Consider the following 8,561-nt stretch of genomic DNA (forward strand, 5'->3'; position numbering starts at 1 on the left):
CAAATGAGACTGATGTGGGCTTTACCTGGATATGTGGTTAGCACGAATGACATGACCGGTGCTGTGCGCGGGTATCTTAAAGAGGTTATTCTAAGTGTACGGTTTTTATCTGTTAGATTTTCTAATGAATATTTGTTTTCAGTGACTCGAAAGAAGTTGTACAAAGATGCATGCGATGTTGTTTTACCTGAACCGCTGTACCGTGCCATGTACGCTGGAGGTGAAGGGGAAGATGTGCTTAAACGACTGAAGAGACTGCAAGTGGCTCCTGCCGCGAAGTCTTTCTTTCTCAAGCTGCACACAGGTACAATATCAGTCAGGACGTTTCAAGCAGACCATGGTTTTTACTTACCTTGGGGGCTAATTGCCTTATCTGTAAAAAACCGGAAACTATTGACCATGTTTTCTTACACTGTTGAGAGGGAGTATATTTTTTGGGATGTACTTTAAAGGACGTTACAGAAATAATTACCTTTAAATTCATATGGTATAAGATATCTGCCAATAGTGGACGAAGAGGGAATGCCTTTTGATTTGATTATGCTATGTGGACTTCACTGTTTATGGCGGGCCCGTATGGCGGGTTTCTATCGCGATCAGGATGCACGGCCTGCACGAATGTAGTTCCGTGAATGTATGGCCAAGTTTGTTGAACTGCAGAAAACTCAGGAGATTTTACCTGAGTGGTTTTCGAGGGTGGAGCCCTTGGCAGCACTTAGGGAATTTGAATTTCTGTCGGACTGTTACTGCTTGTTTTTGTACTGCTTGTGGTTTGATGTACGCGCCTCTAAACAGGCAATAAAGCAAAAAAAACTTTGTGGTAGGACTTCTGCTTACCACTCGAACGGCCCGGGTTCGATCCCCAACGGGGCCGAGAATGTAATTTTGTATTGTATTTGCTTCTTTCTCAATTTTTCGGTCACGGATAATTTTTCGCTCTCAACCAACAGTGCCGACGCTGACGGTGAATTTTTTTTTGGCACAAGCTCCCTTACGCTATCACGTTAATACCTAGCACCAATGACACAGTGGGGCACGAACAGCGGACCACTTGGCGTCACCCAACTGAGCTACGCTAGTTTTTTATTATTATCTTATAACCGGTTTTGCACGTGGTACAAACATCAATATAGGTTGCTATGAACAATAATATACACAAGAGAAGCGATGGAAAAACAGTCGCGAAGCTATTAGTGGTTACTGTGCTGAAATTCCTTCAGATTCATCAGGGGTTCAACCCTGGAAACCCATTCCGGAACAAAGTCTTTTTGTTTGAGTATATCAACGTATTGATCAATGCTTTCGAAGAATCGCACGCGCGCCGGACGCCTGTCAGGTTCACAGTAGTAACCAGCCATTCTAGCCCGCCATAGACCATGGAGGCCAAGCAGCATTATAAGATCATAAGGCAGGCCATCCTCTTTTTCTACTGTTAAAAACCTGTTTTTCTACTGTTAAAAACCTTTTTTTACTGTTACCTAGTGAACGTAAAGGAAGTTCCTTCTTTAGAGTGCTCTGTGAACATCCCAGAAGTAGACCCTTTCCCAACAATGCAAAAAAAAAAAGAAAAACGTGATCTGTTTTCTCTGGCTTTCGACAGATCAAATAGTCCGAACGTCTTGCCATATAAAATCTTCCATCTTCTCAAAACACCTTAACCAGTAACGTGCCCGTATGTACTTTAAAGAAAAAGCTGTATGCATGTGGCTGAATTTGCACTTTGTTAACGCTTTTAAGAACATCAGTGCCATCATGGGCAATAGGTGAAAAGGACAAGAACGAGCATTCGATGACCCACTCGTTACGCAATTCGCGTTGTGCGACGCCTGGTTGTTTCTTGATGTTTCTTAAAAGGACACCGGCAGTGGCAGCGGACAATTACGGCACACGTGACCCTTGTTATGATCTACTATTAACTCTCACTGTAAAAGTTTCTTGCTACGCTACTGGCTGCCATGTTGAATGTTTGGCTGGTTGTTTACAACACGTGTTTGAGATAGTGCAGTCAAAGCAGTGAAGCGGAATAGATATGTGCTATCGCATAGCGAAAAAATAAATCGGTCGCATTTCTCCGCGTGATTTTAAAATCAAGCATTTCTTAGCGAACTTCGGTGATTTTGAGCGTATCTATCTATCTATCTATCTATCTATCTATCTATCTATCTATCTATCTATCTATCTATCTATCCATCTATCTATCTATCTATCTATCTATCTATCTATCTATCTATCTATCTAGCCACCTATGCTTTTTAGCTCTCCTGGCCGTTTCAAGAATAGTATTGATACCAAACTTGGTATGGCACAACATGACTGTACGAAAAACATATCTCATTAGTCATAACATGAAAATCATGAACTGTATGTCATGAATGTCATGATATACATTTCAAGGTCCTGCAGCTCTTTCAGTGGTTTCGTTCACATGGCATGTTACGAAACTGGTATGGTATGACATGATTGCATGTCGAACACAAGCCACCGACCCTAACATGAAAATTACGACATGCCTGTCATGTAACAACATGACTACATGCCACGCTCATGATGCGCTCGCGGCTGTTTCGCTAGCGTCACATATACCGAATTTGGTAATACGGTACGTGAATAGATGACGAAGGTATGCGACTGCTGCAAACATGATAATCATGAGATGCGTGTCATGTGACAACATGGCTACATGCCACGCCCATGATGCGCCGGCGGCCGTTTCGGTGCTTCACTTATACCAAATTCAGTATTACGGGACGTGAATTGATGACGAAGGTATGATACTGGTGCAAACATGATAAACATGAGCTGTGTGTTATGTAACATTATGACTACATGCTACGCTCTCGATGCACTCGCGGCAATTTCGCTAGCTTCACATGCACCAAACTTGGTATTACGCCACGCAAACGGACGACATAGGTAAATGACACATCCAAACATGATAGCCATGACATTCTTCTCATGTTACAACATGACTACATGCCACACTCATGGTGCGCTTGCGGTAGTTTCGCTAGCTTCACATATGCCAAATTTTGTGTTACGTGACATCAATGAATGACGAAAGTATGTGACTGGTGCAAACATGATAATTATGAGATGCGTGCCATGTGAGAACATGACTACATGTCAAAGTCAAGGTGCCAATGCATTTTCACGTGATGCGGTGCGCGTGCCTCCCGGCGCTCATTTCGTCGCGTGAAGCCGGTGTTGCCGAGCCAGGCACCGGTCTTACCATATACTCACAGGCGCTTTGCGCTGCGTTGCTTTGATGCATGTGCGTTTAAGTGCGTCTGGTGTCCCTCCGTCACGAAAAGACGGAGACGCAGTGTTGTCTGGGTAATTCATCGGCGTGAAATGAAGCATGTCTCATTTCGCGCCGGTTGCCACTGAGCCGCGCCGACGGACGCTGTTCGTGCCGGTCACGCCTGGTGTCAGACTATAAAGTGCTCGCGTTTTGCTAACGTAGCGTCGCTGTGGCCAGCGTGTGCACACTTCAACGCTACCTTGGAGTATATTGGGCCCTTCAAGATGCGCTCGCGGCCGTTTTGCTAGCTCCAAATTTGGTATTACGTGACGTCAATGGATGACAAAATATGACTCGTGCAAATACGATAATGCTGACACGCGTCTTATGTAAGAATGCGACAGCATACCACGCTCATAGCGTGCTCACGGCAGTTTCTCTAGGTCCACCTATAGTAAATTTGGTATCACATGACATGAATACGTGATAAAGGTAAACGACACATTCAAACATAATAATCATAACACGGAAGTCATGTACGGCATCATATATCTCCACCTCGTAACATTATGCCTATTTTGTAGTTACATATCAACATTCCTCATTCGTACTTCGCATATCGTCGATTCCCGCTGTACGTGGGATCTGCCAATTTTTTTCTGGTTAAAGTTTGGTGAGTTTGACCTCTTTCGCTCCCTTTGACGCCATGTGAGAACGTCTATTAATAGACCGTCTGTGAACCGTCTATAGACCGTCCATGAATTCATGGCAAGTGTGATTTTCTTAGATTTGTTTTTGAAACGTCTGCGTATCTATGTTCAATAGAGCTGTAGTTCTTTCTGAAAATTGTTTGCTGAAGGTCTAATAATAAAGACGTATAAATTTCTTCTTTCACTTAAGTTACATGACTTATATGAAGCAGTCAATTTTTTGTTGTTGTTGAGGTGGCTTAACATCCTATAACCACCATATGATTGTGAAATATGTTATATGTTGTATTTAACGTTCTAAAACCACCATATGATTATAAGAGATGCTGTAGTGGAGGGCTCCGGCATATGATTATGAAAGACTCTGGAATGGAGGGCTCTTGAAATTCCAGCAATCTGGTGTTCTTCAAGGTTCACCTAAATCTAAGCACATGGACCTCAAGCTTTTTCACCCCCACCCAAATTGGGGCCACCGTGGTCGGAATTCGCTCCTGTGGTCAGACCTGCTGGTCAGCAGCTCAGCGCCTTAGCTACTAGTCTATGGTGGTGGGTATGAAACATCCAAAGACAAGCACCTATCAATTACTTATTTGATATAGTTACACTATAACAATATCGTCATTGCTCAGTATTAACACTGTTTGGGGACTTAAGTCCGGCGCCTGGTGGGGTCAGCCAGCATTTTAGGCCAGGCTAACTCCGCCTGTTGCAACATCACAACCATCACCACCATCAAACGTTTTGTACATGTGGTCTACAGATTGCCGAGAGGGTGTTTCTGTAGACCGTCTATGACTATTTTACAGACCTTATCCCAATAAACACTGTAGGAAACAAGGCAAGACACAAAGGAAACAATGAAAGTAGAAGTGCTTACTTATGACTCACCCTCAATTATAAAAGATACAAAAATATTTCAACTTCCGACAGAGCATGCAAGAGAAATAAATGCCTACCTATCTTTGCACACAATGAACGTTGCTACTTTACGGCTCAAAGATCCTTTTGTATGATACAGAAGTTGCGCGGTTGCAGAAAAAAATGGCAGTGGCTTAGCTCAGCTATGCCAGGATATACGTAGCGTTGGCAAAGGTTCAGCTGATTATTCTTGGCTTTCCAGATATTATGCTTACAGCTGTTCCGATGACCCCCACACGGTATACTTATTGTGTGGCACTTGTATATTTATTTTGCCTGGCAACTACTTCTCCGCTCTACTGCACCGTTGAGCAGCATTTGAAACTCTCCTTCTCTATGGCTATACCACAGTGGCAAACGCCAGTGACAGGCGCTATCAAGCGGCTCCGGCACAGTGTCAGATGGCGACTGCACAGGGAAGGCGCGCGCGTCGGCGTCCATATGTGTACCAAGGCTATGACGGCACTCCTCTGGAAAGCGCACACCGGCGGTGGCCAGTCGCGCGCGGCCGCGGCCGAGTGCGAGGGAGGTGCCGGCTCCGATGCGTGACACCACTGATCGTCTGCGCAACGCATCGAATTGCGCGCACACCGGCGGCGAGCCGCGCGCGGCGGCGGCGGAGTATCATTGCGCATGCGCAGACCAGTGCAACGCGAAATTGACTGAGCGAGGCCTGTGTAGCTAACGCTACGAAAATGTGGAGTGGAAAAACTTATATTTCTCAAATTACTCTCACACAAATAACGCAAAATATAAAACATTTACTCGCTAAACAAGTTTATAACAGAAGTGGAACTCGTATTCTCAAACGACAATTCAGGTATTGCCACGAAGTCATGACGTTGAAGAAGGCAGTAGTCGAGGTGTTTAGAGATAAACTCCTTATTTGGCTGACTTTGAACGCGGTAACAAAACTCGAAGTACAGCAAGGAATGCACACATATCGGCAAATATAGAGTCGCCCATTCATAATTTTGTCCACTGCAACGCGCGTCTATATTTTCAACAAGGGGCATGGCATAATTGTATGTTATCACTGGTAGCTGCATTTGTTCGAGATTAAAATTGAATGTTCGCGTTTCGCACACTATCTTACCAAAATGATACACAAAATCACAAAACTTCTCAAACACTGAAAATCAGAGGTGTGGTCTGCGTCGGGTATTGCTGACAGTCCTTATGAGTGTAAACTGCATTCAGCAAACTTTGAAAAAGTAATAGCTTGTGACTTGAGGTTGATTAGGTTTGCAGTATATGTATGAACCTACAGTTACTACCTGTACGTAACACGTCTCAAAAAATGCAATGCCTACAAGTGCACCTCCTATCAAAACATCATGAGCGAGAGAAGGGGATTTCGTGAGACACTCGTTTATTTGCTATGAAACGAATTTGTAGGAGATCACCCTTTATACGCCGCAAAGCCATTTGTGATTCTCCTTAGAAGCGAGGTACCCGCAACAGATTGGCAAGGCATTACATGCATTTTGTTTCTGCTGCAGCATATGACGATGAAGGATAAGCGTGTTCCAGTCTACACATTCTCTTTCTGCCATTGAAGCGAACGTGACGTTGTCTCCGACCGCTTAATGCAGAGTCGACGCAGAAAACAAGCTCACTCGGAGGCGAGAGTTCGGGAAGCAGCGGCCGAGCTGTAATGCCGACAACAAGCTGCAACATCGGGCGCGAGAGGGTGGCATGTTTTGGCTTTAAATTATACGCCAACAGCAAGCCACCGAAGATGCGAAAGCTCGGGAAGCAGCGAATAATCGTTCCGCGGCTACCGTTCATGAGCATCAGGTGTGAGAAGCATGGCTATGGGCAGTGCAGAGGCACAAAACCAAGGGGTCAACATCCCATGTAACAACTGACGTTCAGAAAACAGTGTGATTCTTTACTAAAATTTACTCAACGAAGCTCCCATCAGAAAGCACATCAAGCAAAAACTGATAAGTAAGCCTTTGTATAGGTCCGGCCTTGTACCATTCACGCGTGCTTAATGTACCTAGAAGATTCACTTTCTACAAATACCTAAACATACAGAAAACGTGCATAGACATCAGTTTTGTCAACTTCAAATACCATCGAATAATCACTGCCTCAGCTTTTTACAGGCTACTAAGCATGAGTAATGAAGGCAACACAGAATTCAAAACTCAACACAACATATATGACTAATACCACAATATACATACTGTACACACGCATTTACATACTGTACACCATCACGGCAACACATACCGAATGTGATTACTCAATATGGTTGATCGGGTGAATTGGTGATACATGATTGTTTGAACTAGAGTGCACAATGTACACGCGGACAGAAAAGACAGGGACAAGTGCTTACTACCAAATGAAAGTTTATTCGGAAAGCTGTGAAATATACACCGACAGGTGAAACAGTGTCGTGGCACATACGATAAGACCTAATCGCGAACCAAAATAGCAAAACCGATAAAATGTCTATGTGTTATGTCGGTATTGCGTTTATTGATTAAGCACAATGCGCACTCTCCTAGCCTGAATGACAACCTAAACAACACGAATCGCGATAGAAGACTTCAATATTTTTGAACCAGTCATTCGAAGCCTCCCTTAACGTCATCTTACACATTGGAAGTCCAACAGTGCTGTGTGCCAGTTCTCACTTTGAAACCATTCGGGCATGTCCGATGGATGCTGCTATGCACGTGAATGTATTAGTTGTCCTCTATTTCATTTATCGTTTTCCTACATGTGTCCTCCCCTTATACCTTCGTAGGCGTAGAGTTGCAGTTCTCGTGATCCTAGATTAAACTTTTTTTCTTTCCCGTGAATTTCTCCCCATTGCTGCACCCTAGCGTTTTGGCTGACTAGTGAGACTAATGTAAACGTGGGTATGCATGTAGGTGGTCATATAGTCCTGAAATCATAAGTGCACCGACGAAGATAAGTGGAGATTTACACATACCACGCTAAGTTTCTTGTATCAATTTGCCTTTCATTTTCTTTCGAAGCAGTGAAATTGGATACCTCTGGAAATATATTGTGACAGGTGTACCTGACAATTCAACTAAGATGATTGTCCCTATTTAAGGTAGCGTTGCGATGTATGATCACATTATGAACTCTGTTTTGTTGTGTGCAGACATTCCTGCTTCAAATCAATCGAAGTTAAATTCCGAGGATCAAACTTTTCTTTTTGGGCGACGCCTTGTTTATCGTGCTCAATTCATTCTTTCCAAAGTATCATGTGATTACATTTCATAGACTAGTGTCTCACATACTGCATGACACTCCGTTCATTCTTGCAAAAAGTAACAAATATAACTTCGCCCAACCCATCTGTACTTCTCGCGAGCGCAGTTTGAAAACAGGTTGGAATACTAGTTTCTCCATGGCCTAGACCAAGCTTGTAAAACAAAAGAAATGTGAACGTCAAACGTGTTTGTTTCACCGAAGTTTTGAGGGGTAACTGGTTTTGCTGAACGTCAGAACGTGTCGCCACGTTTCAATTTCACTGCTAATTATGGTGTTAGCCTTGGCGGTCAAAGCTGAATACTGAATCTTTTATAATTTCACCACTTTCCTTTTCCTTTGAATTCATGGCGTCCTTTAAGGCAGCTCAAGAGCACGATGAAACATTAGCAAAAAAACACGATTTCTCCATATTATATAGAGTTAAAAAATAACTTATGTGAGGTATGCTG

This window comes from Rhipicephalus microplus, chromosome 3, assembly GCF_043290135.1.
Source record: "Rhipicephalus microplus isolate Deutch F79 chromosome 3, USDA_Rmic, whole genome shotgun sequence".
Lineage (NCBI taxonomy): Eukaryota > Metazoa > Arthropoda > Arachnida > Ixodida > Ixodidae > Rhipicephalus > Rhipicephalus microplus.